The 19069-nt window shown below is 38.9% G+C and overlaps 1 protein-coding gene across 1 annotated transcript in view; it reads left to right on the forward strand.

The window, feature by feature from the left end:
- The first annotated feature begins 255 nt into the window (after window positions 1–255).
- The window catches only part of LOC124120012, a 43382-nt gene continuing 24568 nt past the window's right edge, over window positions 256–19069 (forward strand). Inside the window, exons 1-2 of the mRNA XM_046482745.2 lie at window positions 256–452; window positions 15862–15960. The gene's annotated coding sequence lies outside the window, so the exon portion shown is untranslated. The remainder of the gene's footprint in view (window positions 453–15861; window positions 15961–19069) is intronic.

Consider the following 19069-nt stretch of genomic DNA (forward strand, 5'->3'; position numbering starts at 1 on the left):
TTACACCCGCAAACTCACCACTCCTTGAAGTATTGCGTTTGAAATAGACATCCTGTGTACAGTTCGTGCGTATGTCAGGAGTACGATGTCACCCCCGCGACGTTCATGTATCAAATATCATTACTTTTCCCGTTCACAGCACGTGCTTTGAATTCACTGTTCCGTACCCAGTGAGTATGTCCGACAAGCAAATACAGGATTACGACAAGGGGTGGGTCTATGCCCCTATTATTTTGCCGACGTGATTTTAACGCAAGATTGATGTAAGCAAATAACAGACGCTTGACAGTAGTGTACTAAACATACCCTTAACAAGAAATCCTCTTACAGTACAAAAGAGAGCAACATGTGCTTAAAACACACAGAGCTGGATTAGCCGGCGAGTATTATGTTGTGTTGTTCAGTCAACTAACGCAAGTTGATCAGCTTCAACCGTCCCTGTGGACAGACAGGTAAGACAACTTTGTATCATTCTGATTACTTTGAACAATTCTCATTGTAGGTAAGGTAAGTCTGTCTTTCACTTTGACATGTTGAGTTGTAATGCTTGGTGAAAAGGTACGGTTTACACAATACCTCTCTGTATGTGAGGAACAATGTGTGAAGCCCATTTCTGGTGTCCCCCGCCGTGATATTGCTGGAATATTGCTAAAAGCGGCGTAAAACCATACTCACTCACTCACTCTGTATGTGAATGTAGTTTACAGCAACACACGTAAGCAGCAGTGGTGATATCATACATTATACATATACGCCGTTAGTCGAAAACCACAGTCATATCAAGATATGTACATACGTACATTAATTACGTATATCATATTTACAGATACACCGTTAGTCGTAAACCAGTCATATCAAGAACAAGCTGGGTATTGGTTAGTCTCATTATGTATAATGCCAACGCATATCCTCAGTTCATCAGTACAATACGTATCGGATATAATATATAGATAAACCAATAGGCGTATACTACAGTCATGTCAAGATCAAGCGTTATTAAGGTTAGTTCCATTATGTTTTAATGACAGTCTTCCGATCGTTCAGTACAGTAATTATATCCAGTGTAGACTCAACCGTTATCCGTATATAATTATAAAAGCCATATCAAGAATTTAATTGGTGAATCATTACTGCTAGTATCAAAAATCTGTTTATTCGAGGTGCAGCTTCACCCGATTGTTGTATACATAATGTCATAATTAATGCCTTAATATTGCTCGTATTATCATGTTTCTTGTCAGTGGGTGAGTGAGTGTAGGATTACGCTACTTGTAGCAATATAACTAGCAATAGCACGGGTTAAGACGCCAGAACATTGTAATCGAACAATCTAACGCGGCACAATGGAGTGACCAGCAGACACTTTAACATCTGGCCATAGCCTACTCCACTGTCCCTTTTAATGGACAAAAGTTATATATGTACAAATTGTATGTGTATCCGATATACAAATTCAGCCGTTTGTCGTGTATGTTAGTCCTAATTTATGCATTTTAATTATTAGTATTATTATATTTTAATGAGAATGGATATTAAGCATCGAATAAATCAATCCTTTCTGGCCTATCTTTAGAGTGGTGTTCCTGTGTTGTCTCTCGGGACCATAGCAAAGAATAAATATATTTACTATTTGCTTGTCCTAGGCTTCGATTTATTGACATTTTGTATTATCTAAGATAACACGTCACTCGGTAGTGGGTATCTCCTACAAACGAGGGCGAAATTACCCCGTCCACGCTCAAAATACACCTCCTTATATCAACAGCTCTACTCGTCTGGAAAATTGCGATTTTGTGTTTTGTATATTTCCTTAACTACGGGTAGCTGACTCGCAGTAGGAAGAGCTTAAGAGGAATCGTGTCTGGGTATCAGATTTTCGAGGCAGATCGGTGGATGTTTATATAATTACTCGTTCATGCTTTAAGACAATGTTGCTATAAAATGGCGAAATCAATCCTTAAGATATTGACCTAGCGAGGATTGATCATCTGGTAATATCACAACAGCTATTTAAACACTGGCAATCTCGAATACGTTCATTCATAATTCATACTATACAAATCAATCTTTTTGCTGTGTTTTAGTGGACGTGTGGTATTGTACACATCTAGACTCGGATATACCTTTACGGTGTAATTGCTATATGATTTTAAGAAGAAGAAGAATATGCAATGAATTTAATGAGACTGTCCAACACATTTGCAGTGGAAGCCCAGCTTTGGCACAAACACAGTGTCTTAAGCGTCATGATGGAGTGTCTCGATCATTTTATTACCGTCTTCGCAATGCTTGTGAGGTCCATCCGTGGTTCGACTCAGAATATGTAGAGGGCGTCATGGAAAATGATAAATACAAAATTCTTTGGAATAAGCCCGTATACAGCCTCAGGCGAATCCAGTCCAACAAACCTGATCTTGTCCTTTTTGATAAATCCAATGAAAACATTTATATCATTAAATTTTCTGTCCCTTTTGGCACTAAGGTGATTGACAAGATTCAAGAAAAACAGGGCAAGTATATGCAGACCTCGCTTTCGAAATGTCACGCTTGCATCCCAAGTACCAAGTTGTCCGACTCTCCATTGTTCTCCATGCCTTAGGTTTGGCACCTCCCAATCTGTTGACTAACATTGGGAGAGTACAATGGGTTTGCTGCCAGGAATACAGCCATTCTGATAATCTGGATACTGCAGGAGGCTGCAGTGTTTTGGAGTCATCACATTATTCGAAAAGTTCTGGGTGTGTTCGACTTGGCAGCGCTTCCTGGGAGTAGTCCCATTCGCTGTCTGGGCTGCGTGTAGAGGGGGCAAGGGCCCTGAGCTGATGATGAGTCTAACCGGCCTGACTGTGACAGGATCACCCAAACCCTATTTGCTACATTTTATTTAATAATAATAATGATAATAATAATAATAATAATAATAATAATAATAATAATAATAATAATAATAATAATAATAACCATGAAAAAAGGATCAGAGTGTACTCATATTACACTCTGAACTGGACAACTTTGCTAGAATTTTAAAAAAAGTCAAATTACCATCTCACCCAAGCAGGTACCCATTGACAACTGAACAGAGGCTTGTTATTGAACAAGGTTACTCTTCTTAGTAAACACCACTCATGTTATAACCTGTAGTGCAATTTCACTTTTAGTAGTAGTCAAGCTTGGCGACCGCGGTTACCCATCCATCTAGTTTCCGCCGCCTTGATTAACTTCACCTGACTTGTGACCTGTATACACACTATACGCCCATCCTTTGTGCACGAATTGATTAAAACGGCGTATACCTTACATTTACTCTCTCAATGCACATGACTGTACAAGGTGCACGATCTCATTTCCTTAGTTTGCGCATGTATAAAGTGTACCTTGATTGGTAAAACATAATAATGTAAATTGTGAACGCCAGAGAATAGCCAGTCTCGATTATCCCCCGAAACAGTTTCCATTGTGCGCAAAACATGCAGAATAGCGGTGGAAATGATATGAATGGATCAGTAAAAATCAGTAATAACACCAGCTGTCGCTAAAGGGGTAAGCATGTCCTACCCTTTGAGGACCGGTAGCCATAAAAAAACCCGTATGGCTTAACTAAGGGAGTTTACCTGATCATTAGGCGAAAGAAAATCCAAATATATTTATTGACTCATTTTACACACTAATTGATTTTGCAGGGCAGTTGCAATCAAATACTAGTCTATTTTAGACTGTCACATGCATTACCCTTTCAATGTGCGCATCAGTGGATGAGGTCATGTATGTTGATATATAAATCTGAAATACGTTGCGAATTTATACGTTTGTCTTAAAAAAGAGTGAAAACGAATTATTTCTCCTCAGAAACTGTTGTAAGATGTTCTGTTCAATTGCAGTATTTGTTTCAACATTATATCAGGAGAGTACGCGAGAATAATAAATAATTGTATTCCAATGCAAACTATGGTCACCTGGCATACATTCGATAGCAGTGTCGATAGTTAGTTTCATGTGCGAAAAATATTGAAAGTAGCTATTTTGAAATCCATAAATTGTTGTGATGAACACTTGTATTGACATCTGCGTCAACATAGCGCTTGTGCAAGTGACAGATCTAAGCCTTCCATTTCAGCTGATACAGCAACCTGGTCACACAATAATACCGCGATTTGAATAGTAATTCCGTTTTATCGGGAAAATGAAAGCAACAAAACCCTTTCGATGTTCTTGAAACATCTGCGCCTGAGTTTTGCAGGTCTCAGACGTTTACCCCTTCGGTGAACCCTGCGAGCACGCCATGGCACTGACATACATAGAATCATAATCAAACGGAACCACGGAACCGGGATTCGAACCCATTATTACACATGTCGAGCACAATCTATAGACGCAGGTTTTCGCGCACAACCTATTGACGCAAGTCTTCGCGCCGCCGTTTCAGTTAGAAAGCGCAAGGGTAATATGCATTGCTATATCTAAAATACCTCGGTGTACTCGAACGTTGTTTTAATGTGTGAAATACTAACTGAAGCTACATTCCATCCCCTACTTGGTTCGATGCCGAACTCAATTGAAAAAAAATAATAAATCGTTTTGGTCAATAACATTTCAATATATGAGCGTTCATTTAACACGGCCTTCAAGTTGATGTTAATAAACTCGTGAATAGTAATGTGACTGCGCAATACTTGTTGGGAGGTGGGATAGTCTAGAGTGGGCGAGTGAGTTACGTTTAACGTCGCTTGTAACAGAATTTCAGGCATATTACAGCTTAATATAGGCTGAGACCCCGAAGTGATACAGGGATAAGACGTTTATACTTGATGAAACCTGTGAACACGGGTATGGTGCTGACAAACCTAGAAACAATCGGGACGAACCGGGATTGTGAACCCACGATCATAGGTTTCTGGCGTGCCCAAGGGGCGCAAATCTGCACAGCGGTAAATGGAGCCTTAAACGACTCTCTGTGTCTCTGTGTCTGCCTCTGTGTACGTCTGTGTTTACGTGTCTGAAACATGCATGAGTACATTGCAATGTCTGCAACATACTGATAATTTGTAAGGTTGATATTATTACTTCGGTCACTGCTCAAAGATATCCTATTGCTTTCTCTAAAGGGAAGTGTCAAACAATTTGTGTTTCGGTACAACATTGTTTTTTGACCACCAGGATATCACTCACTTGTATAATAGAATGCTGCCATATCAAACGTTAGCCTATCAAATCTCACCAAAAGATATGAATCACAGCTATTAAAGATATGGGTTTGATATTTTGTAACTGTATATTGATACCGATTAATTGTATTGATTTCATGGATTAGTCACGCAATGCATAGTTTGTATTGATTGCCAATAACAGTTGTGATGACCAATGACACAACAGAGACTTGTTGATTGACAATGCATTATCACCTGATTTTGTTTACAACAATAAATCTGGCAATTATTTTGTAAACAATATCAGGACCATGAATTAGTGAAGGCATACATTTATGGGTGTAAATCCTCTAAACGTCATTGATAAATTATATATTTGGCAAAACAAACAAAACAGGTTGATTTGGAATGAATGGCTATATGGTGCAGTGAGATCACACATTATGGCATCTAAATTATGTTGAAAATCCAATGGAAAGAAACCGGCCAGTATTATTACAATGGCATGAAATACGTATGATAGGTCATACGATAGCCCTCTTTCCATAATCATAAGAAATCTCTGTTCATAGTCTGTTGTATATGATGAGCATGTGTTTATGAATCGCTATCAAATAGGGACGATATATGCAAGCGTATCATGCCCTGCAGATGCCACCCGTCACAAACACATGCAAAGACTAGTCAATTATTCACCTGAAATATCGGGAACATGTACAAATAGGGAATTGCGTCGACATCTTTTTTGTCGTTGACGCATCAAATCTTACTGAGTGTTAAATCTGGAGGACTATTATATTCCGGGCATAAATATTCATTCTTACCCAACACCAGCATGTGTCAGCATGTTTTATTAACGGTACCCGTTAGAAGGATCACCATCTAGAAAGAACGACATTCGTCTTTTGGCGACTTCTTTACAAGAAGGTGAATACACCTACCTCCGCTCCTCACTGAGCGTGGTCACAATGTTGAGTACACACACAATTCCACAAGCTTCACACACTGATGTTTCGTTCTCGAGGGAATCTTTTACTCATTGTTTTTAATATACCTCAACATTTAAACTGGCACCAGTCTGTCTGTGCACAACATACTCATTTGATTCCACGTATACGTTCTCCAAGTATGCCTGTGTTGTTGTATATTGAACGTTTGTCGATCTTACCAAGTGGCAGTCATTCCAGTATCAATAGCTTTGCAGCTGACGTTTATCCTAATCATACAAAGACAGACAAGGTCTCTATTCAATACACCTATTGCAGCATAGATTGGCATCAGATCGTGGATAGTCGAAGAGTATCACATTTAATACTGTAGCAAGAATGAAAGTGGAGCCAGTATGGTGAAAAGGGTTCAATAATCACACAAACCAAACCAGAACGACTCTTCGTTGTCTTTGAGGACCCAATTCGATCCACATTACAAAACGGGGTGCATCTGGGACTGGAACCTGTGATCAGCTTATGCCTCATGAGTATGTTCAGTGCACGGCTTCAATTCACTGAGCCACCCATTCAAGCACATAGATTTGTGTGAAGTATCTGTCATTCTCTCATACCGATAGCAACGAACGTGACAAAGGACACATCATGTCAGTAGTTACACTATGTTCCTATGTGAACCTGTATTTTTTGCGGGGAGCGAAAATTCTCGTTAAAGGCTCTAAAGTAAGGACTCTAAATGTTGAATTGTTATTTCTTCCACCATCGATTTCCGCAAGAATCACGCCGTATCACGTTTAGAAGAAACGCTCTTGTGTATGTACTCAGATCGTAGAGCAGCACTTAAGAACACCTGACACATAGGCATGAACATCTCAAAGTAAGTAATCAGTTTATAGATTCCATTCAAGTAGTCTTTGTAATGATCATCAAGTATTTCACGATTTATTGCTGTAGGTACCTGAACGTACATATTGAGGTCAAATGTGAAATGAAATATGAAACGGTTCATAAAAGGATAACACGTTGCAATCTTTACAGCTGAACATACAGGAGTAGTTGTTTGGTGCTAGTAGCAACATGAGAAAATGGCAAGTACACGTGTACCCACAAGGAATTTATTTGATCTACTGTGTTTGGCCACCGCAACTGAATAGTGTTTCTGGGGCGGTTGGGTCGCACAATGATAAAAGCATTCGCTCGATACGCCGAAAGACTGGGTTAGATTCCCGTCATTAGGAATATATTTAGCGCTCATTTCTGGTGACCCTCGTCGTGATTTTGCTAAAATGATAAACGTTGTGTAAACCGACGCATTTACTATTAGTATCACAACCCCGATTGAAGATGTTATTTCAAACTCCGACCATTCTACCCTCGATTATTTATAAGCGGCTGTGCTACATGTCATGTTATTAATTGCTGCAAGGAGTGGCTGAAAAGTTCTGATCCTAACTGTGACGGACTGCGTTGATGGTTACAGGAGTTGGTTGCTAATTATTTTCCATCATAATCCCATTCGGACCCGTGAATATCCGGGTAGAGAATAGGTCTTAAGCAACCTATGCTTGCCACGAGAAGTGACTATGCTTATCGTTAGAGGCGACTAATGGGATTGAGTGGCAAGGCACGCTGACTTGGTTGATGTATGCCATCTTATCTCTATTGCTTAGATCGATGCTCATGATGTCAATCACTGTATTGTCTGGTGCAGACTCGATTATTTACAGACAGCGGTCATATAGCTGGAATGTTACAGCCATGTTCATTCCTCAGAATTCTCTCAACTCTCTCGTGAGAAATGCCTTGTGTATTGGCTCTGTTACGTGTGGTGAGTCGTCGATCATCAATAATCATATTATATATTTTATCAACATTTTCATTTGTGGTGGCAGTTGAGGGTCTTCCACCGCTGTAGTAGCCAATGTTGCACGAGTGCAGCATTGTCTGCTGAAACCCAACTATCCTATCGGTTGTGTCCTTGTCGTACAGTATAGCCCTCTTTGTTTCATTTTGCAATATCACGTTACCTGATCTAAGTTCAACCGCTCGTATAACAAATTACAGCTGCACTCGTGCGCAATATTACTTCATGAATTAAATCAGTATTGACAGCCGAATAATACGACGCCACAGGGTATACCCGTCAGTAAAATGTTCAACTAATTACAGTTAGATATTAATCCATTGCAGTTCAGCCCGTTCATGAAATTAAGACTTTTAGAACAAAGCATGTGGATTGTGTCCCGGGGGTATAGGCGTTAGAGGCTATCATCATGTTCGTGATTGCATGTTTATCATTCTTTAAATATATGCATGTGCACGTAATAACAGCCCTTGTGAAACTATTTCAAGTTCAGTCCTTAGTTCTGTTGAAATTAATTGTTTAACGCCGCACTCAGAAATATTTCATCTATAGGGCGGCTGTCTGTAAATAATCAAATCTGGACAAAACAAACTCGTGATTGATATTATAAGCAACGTCCCACACCGTCAGGGTAAGATGACACTCAGCCAGCCAAGTCGGGGAACCTGACTACCCGATCTATCGAGTCGCCTCGTACGAAAACTACAGGTTACTGGCGACCTATTCACAATCCAGAATCCCCACGATGGAAATCGTAACCACTACCAAATATATCGCTAATTGCCCAGATTCGATTGCTTTGTATTTTCGTCGTATTCGTTATGTTCATATTTTGGTATGAAATTCGGTAGCTCAGTTAGATATATGATGGTTGGATTGTATCCATAAGATATATACATTGGTTTTGATTGTTTTGTCCAAACATCTGTGGGGCTTCCTGTGTTGAATTTATGTCTCCAGTTCCCCAAAGCTTCCCGAAAGAGTACTGGGAAAGAGTATTATGATGGAGGTCACGTTCACATGCTCGTGAAGATGGAGGTACAGCAGGAATGAACCCTTTCCACCAACAGTTGTAAATAAAAGCTACAAAACCCTTTCCATCTGCATAAGGACAGTTGTTATTAATGTGTTGCTTTCGTCATGTTTTTCTCTGTTCGTTTGTTTATTGTGACAGAGTTACGCATACGAACACTTTAAATGATTTGACGTTTACTTCACTTTAACAAAGATACGCACACAAACACTTTAAAAATCCTTGACTTTTGGTTTAGTTTGACAAAGATACGCATAGGAACACCTTAAAATCTTGACGTTTGGTATATTTTGACTAAAATATGCATACGGACACCTTAAATACCTTGACGTTTGGGATATTTTGAAAATGATACGCATACGAACACGTTAAAAACCTCAACGTTTGGTTTAGTTTGACAAAGATACGCATAGGAACACCTTAAAAACCTTGACGTTTGGTATATGTTGACAAAGATACGCATACGAACACGTTAAAAACCTCAATATTTTGTTTAGTTTGAAAAAGATACGCATTCGAACACCTTAAATACCTCAAATGTCGATGTGTACGCTTGGCCCAATGTAACACACGGATAATTTTGTCAACACATTTTCAAGGAATGCTGGTGATCGAGTGCATGTGTTACAAGTGAAATAGCGCACTGGTTGGTATGGAGACAGGCCCTTTACATCCTGGCATTCAAATAATCAAATTGGTCAAGTATTCATGATAATTGTGACTGATATCTAACCAGACTGTATTATATTAAAGTGTCCTATCGATTTACATACAAGGACAGATGTAATTGAACTTGATTCATACGTTTACAATTGGATTGTGAGAAGAGAGAATCATTACTTTTGTTCTTCAAATTACGGACCTAGAAATAGAAGACATGGTTTCGGTGCATTTTTGCTCTAAAACAGTAAAACATATCTTGAAACATTAAAACTAATACTAAATTAATATTAATCGCCATTAAGACATAATTCAGTTCCAAAAGAAAGAGTGATTTTTTCTTAAATACATGATTCGTACATGTTTATCATTATCAATCAATTGTTTATAAACAACACAACTTTTGATACTCTTTTGATGAAGTTGTACCACGATTAAAACATGAGTGAGTATCTGATACGATAAGGTATACGAATGCATTGTTTAAATTACAAAGCATATAGTTCGTGTTTATCATATTCACATTGTTTTTCTTTAAATAGCTAAGCCAAGCACCTATGCCAAACAGTGTAATATCTCATCTAGATCGGGTATATGAATACATGATGTTTGTAAAGCGTATGATTATGGAAAGAGTTGTGTCGCTTTATTTGCATTGCAAAACATACGACAAATATTTATCATCGCCACGCTGGTTTACTTAGCAAAGCACGGCCTACATGTCTATGTAACACACTGTAGTTGGTGGCAGAACATACCAGACAGGTGACCTGGATAATTAATTACCAAGAACACCGAAACCTGCCAGTATTCGAGAAACGAATGCACTAGATGACATTTACATATATACCAACACAACCATCACCTGGTATAGGCCACACGGAGTCTTGTAATTTTCCGTCTACTTTTGGTAGGTAGTTTATATTTTTCCCAGCCTTTGATCTTAATTGGTTAGGGATTGATCCAAGAAGTTGCACGGTCAAGCCTAACACCAGTTGGAAGCCATTGGTAGAAGAACTGCTATTATAGGATTAAAGTTTGACGTTCTGAAAACAATGCACGAAGTAAGGATAAACCTGTGTGACAAACGGTATGATTATATTGGGTACAAGAACGCACATGTTGTAATTACTGTGTCAAACTGGCGACTGACATGTTATGTTATAACAACGCGTTAAAATTGTATAGAACATTTCTTTCGATATACCGTTGTTTTAAGAAGACGCTTCATTTCAAATAAGTTGGTACTTCAGTTGTACGAAAGACTGTCACACATTTACGACGATTGAATTGTATGCATCCGTACGTCTGTATCATTTTTTTCTGTGAGGATTCTGAACGATTCAGTTTGATGGCGTTGTTCAAACGTGTCACCGTTTCGATATGTCCATGATCCATCTGACCATGTTGCCATGTGTCCAAGGACCGATGTATCCCATGTGAGCATGGTTCCACGATTCCATCTGTCCCTTTGTTCATCGTTCCATTTATCCAACTGTTTACGTATCAACGTTTACATGTGATGATGTATTCCCATGTTCATGGTTTCAGTTATTCACGTGTCCACGTGTCAGTGGTACAATGTGTCCATGGTTTGATGTATGCATGGTTTAATATGTCTATGCTTCAATGTTTCGATGTGTCCATAGCTAAATATGCCCCTGTGTCCGTGGTTTAATATGTCCACGTGTCAGTGGTTCAATGCGCCAATGCTTCAATGTGTCGATGTGTCCATGGCTAAATGTGCCCCTGTGTCCATGGTTTAATGTGTTCATGGTTCAATGTATCCATGGTTTAATGTGTCAATGCTTCAATGTGTCGATGTGTCCATGGCTAATTGTGCCCCTGTGTCCATGGTTTAATGTGTTCATGGTCCAATGTGTCTATGCTTCAATGTGTCGATGTGTCCAAGGCTAAATGTTCCCCTGTGTCCATGGTTAATGTGTCACGTGTCCATGGTTCAATGTGCCCATCTGGCATGTGTCCATGGTTCAATGTGTCTCGATGTGTTTATGTTCCATGCATCTGTGTGTGTATGTGTCATGCGGCCATGTGTCTGTTATCAAGGCATTGCTTCCTTCCCTTTCTAGGTGTAAGGTGCAAGACTATCAGATATAAACAAGTTTATATCGTACGACGTGTGCTATAGCTGGGACAGGACATGCCTAGCCGTTTCTTAAAAACCTGATGTCAGTAATATATGTTTACAGTTATTCATATAATATAGGACCTATCATTTTGCAACTTCTGTTTTGTAAGGACTGTGTTCCTTTTGTTGGACAGACATTCCCACATGAGTACTTCCAAGGTATTGACGTTTTCCATGTGTTGTGTCTTAAATGTACTCTGTGTGTCTTTAAGCAGATAAGTGTTTATTGTATAGTGGTGTTTATGCCTCATTTGTATTATCAGTACTCTATTTTTCCTCCTAATAAAATTATAAGTTAGCTTTTATCTGTTCTTATCCATTTCTCGTGGTTAATTCTGCATGCGTTATTATGTATGGCATATCACTCACAACAACTGCTGTGTCGTATTATGTAAGTGAGTTTATTTCAAACCCAAACATAAATAAATATATAAACTAATTATAATAATAATCAATAATAACGTTACAAAGAATATCTTAACGAAATTAATAATGAATGTAATTTTCCTCCTTAAAAGTCCAATATTTACTTATATTTGAAGTATTAATTTAAACAATACCATTGTAGACAATAACTATTATCCAAATTGAATGAATTACCGTGCAATACAGACAAACCATCCTTAACGGTGTTGATTAAAAAAAATTCATATATTACTTTATATTTATATTTGTACATTACTTTTCTCAATTTCTTTCCTTTTGTGAACAGATTATCGTGTCGTGTTAATAATACCCACAAGGTGAAATATTAAATTCAAATCGTTATTCAATGATATTTGTACGTACAAAACACAATTTGAGTTAGAAATACGTTTACTGTTATATAACGCCAATGTCATATATTTTATTTCACAGGAAAATGGGCTACTTTTTTATGTCCACATCTAGGAGTCATAAAAAGAGCATTAAATACGAATTTAATCAATGTCATACAACACGAGAACGGGGAGCGGTTCTCCTGGGACCTTGCCGCGCGGCCCCCTTCCAGCTGATCAATGTATACCGTATAGTCCCGTTACGTTATCTGTCATTGTTGACAAAACAGCAGAAATAGATTTCGTCTCAAGTGACAGGTGTAAGTGGCAACACAACCAGATCTCGATTACAAGTATTCTACACGTGACTTCGGTACAGTTTGTGTTATTGTGCAATAAAGTGTATTACCAGAGAGGTGACATTTTGCTACGCTTACATTTACGTTTTACGCTTAAATATATCATTATGCAAAAACCTCGATGTTCAGAACGGTAAATATGTATATCTTTTTTGTTATATAGTAATGTATAGGTGATGGTCATTATAATAATTATCCAAAGTGCGTAGATGTCCGAACCCCCATTGTCCTCGGTGCCTTAGGTTTGATACCTCCCAATTGACTGGCATTGGGAGAGTACCTGGGTTTGCTGCCGGGAATACAGCCCTTCTGACAATCTGGGTAATGCAGAGGGCTGCAGTGTTGGGAGTCCTCACATTCTTAGAAAAGTTCTGGGTCAGTTCGACTTGGCAGCGCTTCCTGGGAGAAGTCCCATTCGCTGTCTGGGCTGGGTGTAGAGGGGGCAAGGGCTCTGAGCGGATGATGAGTCTAACCACCCTGACTGTGCCAGGATCACCCAAACCCTTTTAAGTAATAATGTTGAGTGAGTGAGTGAATACCGCAGCGAGTAATGTTCAACCTATATCAGGGCAGCCTACAAACAATCGAGTTTTGATTAAGCAAACAAATGATTTAAAACATTATTACTTGTGTCTCCTCTTCGATCAGAAATGGCTTATGTAATGACACACAGTTATGTGTTTAAAGTGGCATTATCCTCAGGTGCTCATTGCAAACGTTTAGACCCGAGTAAACGGGTGAATATGTTCCAGTGATATACATCCAAGTGTTCAGCTTAGTTGACAGCATGCGCATTTCAAGTGACATTTGTTGAGTGTACTCACTTTAATTTTGGTCATAATTATTTTAGTCAGAAGAATGCTTTGAGAATTCAAATTCAATACACTCGTTTTAAGTGGAATAATGTCCTTTCGGGCATATTGTATTGACATGAATGGTCGATTGGATTGGGCAAAAGTTCTCTAAGACAGGCGTCCCTCTCCCCAATACATATATACAGACATTGATGTTTTTAATATATACATTACAGTTCAAGGTTAAAAACAGAAACATATTTACATAGAAAACAAAATCCATTTTGAACATATGTTTGTAAGAAGAACAAAAACACAACATATATGAACACATTGTACATGTACATACAAATAAATATATGTAGGATTAATCATGGTTATTCAACAGTTTAGAACTGCTAACAGCAAAGGCTCTTATTATTCATCGATCCTAACTTAATCAGAGGTAGTCAGTGTTCTGCCTATTGATTTTCCGCCCTCTAATTACTGTAAGTCCCCATTAGTTTCCTCCAGCAGCCCCGATATCTTATTTCGCCAGATGCTCATGCTGCTCCAATTTTGGCCACCGCGGTCAGTCTGTGGCCTACCCGTGCCTTAATTAGGCCGACGTATCATTTACCTGTGGGACTAATTACTTGATCATACACAAGATAATTACAATGTTAAACTACAATGTAAGCAATGGGTAAATAAATCAAATGTCAGCGTCCCACACATAATGCAGAACATACCATTCGCATACATGTCCCGTGTACCCGTCAGTGTACCTGTAGTGCTTATCCCTGAGAACCATGATAATGCAGCTTTACTTTCTCCAGTTTGGGATGATTCCCCGTTGAAACCTTTCTTGCGAGTGCGAGATGCCGTTTCTTGAACACAATGTAACATGAATATTTGTTTGAACACATCTGTGGCTGTGAAGTCTATACGCCGACTCGAACATTATGTCAACATGACGGTAGGTGCATTTTTCTTTCATCTAAGGGAGACTGTTCTTTGTAGTCGGAAGCTCATGTCCAGTGTAGGTCTAGACGTCTATTTTATGTCATGTGTGTACGTGTAATTAACTAATTGAGATAAATGGACGTGTGATAACCACTTGAATCGAACTTGCAAGGACTGTCATTTAACCCCAGGACAGTTACCTTTCAATGCATATATATATATATATATATATATATATATATATATATATATATATATATATATATATATATATATTGATATAGGTTTACTGATGTATTGGAGAAGATATTGATGCTTTAGGTGTTGACCATTTAAACATTTGTTAATTTTTCAGCTTCAGCTACAAAACCAGATATTTTTTATTTAAAACAATGTAATTTTATGGATGGCAACTTTATTTTCTTAAAAGTCTAATTATGCTTTTCATGAGTTTAGTTTTCGGGCAATTGTTAAAAGATGGTACTTGTTGTTATCCTGCCTGGCGTTTGACATAAAAGGGGACAGAAAACAATGACTGGTCGGCTCGGAGACACACATACACACACATGCACGTTGCTAAAATTTTGCAATAATTTTGTGGCCTATGGTAATTCGGGAAGTAGGCTCGTCAAGGAAAACATACACCCTGAAAGAAATCATGATTCGTACTATCCATGCTTTATAATATGGAATCATGCTAATTTAATGAATCTCGAACTTAGCTCAAGCATTTGTTCAATATTTTAACTCTCATCTCCTATTCTCATAAATCTTTCCATAATCATTTTCTTCGCATGCCCGACAAGAAGTTCAATGGGTTCTCAGTATAGTAAGATTACTTACGCAAACGCAAATCAACGTGTTTCCTGGAATAAAGATTTGATCAGGGTAACTTAAGGCCATGTCCGTACAATTGGCAATGATAAAATCAAATTATACTGACACGCAAAACAACGATTTATCCTATCAATACCATCCCATACATTGATCGACGGATCTTATGTTATCAATAGTAAGATAAACAAAAGGAGAAGACGGCAGCGTCAATTATTGAACCAAACCGACAACACAGTAACAAACATATCTGGAACTGTTCGATACAATGTGAGCTCTCACAGAGCACACAATGCAAACAATCGCCATCACAAATAAACCATTGTAAGGAGCCAGTGTTTCCATCACTTAGAGAAGATTTTCTTCATTCACAGATCACGTGGCCTTTCGTCGGGGCGGCAGGTCACGATTGTCTTGCTCTGCAGAGGTTGGGAAAGGGTTGATCGATGGAAACACACTGGATAAAATGTAAAGTAAGTTCCTTTGAAGATCATCGTATTATAGTACCTGTTGTTCTGTTTATTTACAAACAGTTTTCGATCTTGGTATTTAAAAAAAATGGTTATACATACTTACAGATGTGTTTTGAACATAATTCGTTCATTATTAAGTTACAAAGAAAAGGTTCGTTAAAATATTTGGTAATATAGATAATGGTAAAACCACGTTTTCCGTTCTTATCAATTGTTTATCTAGTACACTTGCGAAAGTACAATGGGCTTTTCTATAAAAGTCATTCAAAGTCAAAATATTTAAAGTATTCAAAATATTCAAATGATACACTGTAAGTAGTTTATGCATGGAAACCAAATTGTTTTTTCGTCACTTGCTCAGTTTGTAGCAGTTTGTAGGAGGAAAGTATTGGCTTCATTCATTCATTTATTTTCTCTGTGTGTGTTAGTGTTAGTGTTAGTGTTAGTGTGTTAGTGTGAGTGAGTGTGTGTGTGAGTGAGTGTGTGTGTGTGAGTGAGGTGTGTGTGTGTGTGTGTGTGTGTGTGTGTGTGTGTGTGTGTGTGTGTGTGTGTGTGTGTGTGTGTGTGTGTGTGTGTCCCACATTGCGCATTATATATCTATATATATATGTATTAATCAGCATCAAGGTTTGTAAAACGTATCGATTATCAATGCTTTGTTAATTAAATGTAAAACCTGATTTAATCAAGAAGAGAACAATGTTGTGTTACAACCATTTAGCCTCATTTTATTCCATCAACTTATAATAGTAAGTCACGTATGTCACAACACGAACAGGCTTTTTGACGAGCACCTTCTGTTCGTGTGCTGTCATTGTGGTGTACTTTCCCATGTCGGTGCCATTGTTAAAGGTCATTTTATATATAGCATGGTACACAATCTATCAAAACTGTTTGTGTGTTCGAGTTGAAAAGACACAGATACAGTTATACAATGTTTAAGAGAAGTTTGTTAAAATGTTTCGAGATGGTATTTGTTCAGTCGCTCGTAATTTAAACAATGCACCCATTGCCACTATCATTAAGAAACAGTAATATTAACAAATTACATTGATATATTTTGTACGTGTGGCAGAAATCTATGGATTTGGACATGCATCTCAGCAACACAAGAAAATATAAATTGTCAGTGCAAGATTAACCGGACAAGATTTTCTGCCTAAAGGAAATTGTTCTTGTAGATTACACGAACTTAGCAATAGACACATAATGGGTAGATGGGGATATAATGAACAGAAAAATATAACAGACTACCGTGACAATGAGATCATCTTATTCAGGACGCTTCCAGCTCTATTGAACCATTAGGATTAGAATCGGTTCAGATTAACCAACTATACGAAAAACATAAGGATATAAGGATCAGAATCGCACAGAAACGGATTTGCGTTGTTAACCACTGTACTGGATAACGCGGTCTCACTATATACAATTAAGTACATACACGGTCGACCTGTAACACTTTTACACTCTAATTAACGCTGTAAATAATTAATTTATGACCCCCTTACCTGTATTAGCTGAATCAGAGGTCAGTCAGTTTCTAAATATGGTCATCGTTAAGTATTAATCTGGTCAGTTGTGAATGAACATGATCACCTCCTAATCGATACATTCGGACACAGAGAACAAGAAGATTGGGCGATTAAGATAACCTCAGTATACGTCTTTTTGTGTATTATTATTTTTGTCTTATCTCGAACAGAGATCAGTACGTTTCAAATATGGTCATCTTTATATATTAATCTGGTCAGTCGTGAATGAACATGATCCCCCCTTATGGATAGATTCGGACGCAGTTTACACGGAGCGTGCGATTGAGATAAACAAAGTATATATGCATAATGTTCGAAATTGATTTTTCATAAACTACTCCTGGTGTGTCGGCTATGAAAAATGCAAGCTTGTATTTTTTCTAATACAAATATACTGAACCGCAAAAGAAACGTCACCATGGATAGATATATGAGAAACCTTATTTGTCCAAACACTGTAAACATACTTTGAGACATATCAAAAAGATGAAATTTGGCAAAACTGATCTTCAAAGTTGAAATTAAAGTGTCAACTGGTCTTAAAGTGAAACACAACACTAGTCTCTGAGAAAATGGAATCACAAGTCAGTATCACGTGTGTCCGCCATGTGCATTGATAACTGCCGTGCAACATGGAATGGATGAGGCCATAGGCCCACACTCTGAGCCCACACTCTGAGGAACTCCTGGCGCAATTCAGCCTTAGGCGGACGTCATTCAGCCGTCTTTGAATATCGTCCCACATGTGCTCAATGGGATTTAAATCGGGACTGAGGGCAGGCCACTGCATGGTTCTGATGCCATTCTGCTGGAGGAAGTCTCTTGTTGCTCTCGCAGTGTGGGCGTGGGCGTTATCATGCTGAAACTCGTGGTTGCGGCGACGTGCCAAATGAGGTATGGCGTGTGATCTCAAGACTTGATCAATTTACCGAGCTGCTGTGACAACATTGCCTCTCCCTGGACCGATGTTCTGGAAGACCACAGGGCCGACCCTCTGTGCAAGACCAATTCCACCCAACACCATGATGCTCGGACCACCCGGCGAGTCTCTCTCAACAACACAAGCATCCGAATAACGTTCCCCACGGCGTCGCCAGACTCTCTCTCTCTCTCTGCTGTCTGCTTTTGAGATACAGTAACGACTCTCGTGTGAGAAGAGGACTCTTCTCCACTGCTGGTGGCGCCAATGTTGGTGCTATGTTGCCCATCGAAGACGGTCCCGGCTATGACATGGTGTCAGAATGGGTCCTCGGTGTGGCCTGTGACAGTGGAGCTGTCTGCTCGTCAATCGTCGACGAACGGTGTTCGCACTAATGTGTCGCTGGTGTGTCCCAATGGTCTGTCGAGCAGTTTCCGCAGGAGTAACAAAGCGATCTTGAAGATGCTGTCGCACAATCTGACGATCCTGACGTCGGGTAGTGACCCTTGGTCTTCCACTACGTGGTCGGTGATCTGTAATGTTGGTGGTCTGGCACCGTTGCTAGAGCCTGTATATGGTTCTCACGTGGACTTGAAACCCATTGGCTACTTGCCGGGCGGTTTGTCCAGCTTGCAATCGTCCAAGGGCTTGGTGT

The sequence above is a fragment of the Haliotis rufescens genome, unplaced genomic scaffold (assembly GCF_023055435.1).
Source record: "Haliotis rufescens isolate VD_foot unplaced genomic scaffold, xgHalRufe1.0.p SCAF_3, whole genome shotgun sequence".
NCBI lineage: Eukaryota > Metazoa > Mollusca > Gastropoda > Lepetellida > Haliotidae > Haliotis > Haliotis rufescens.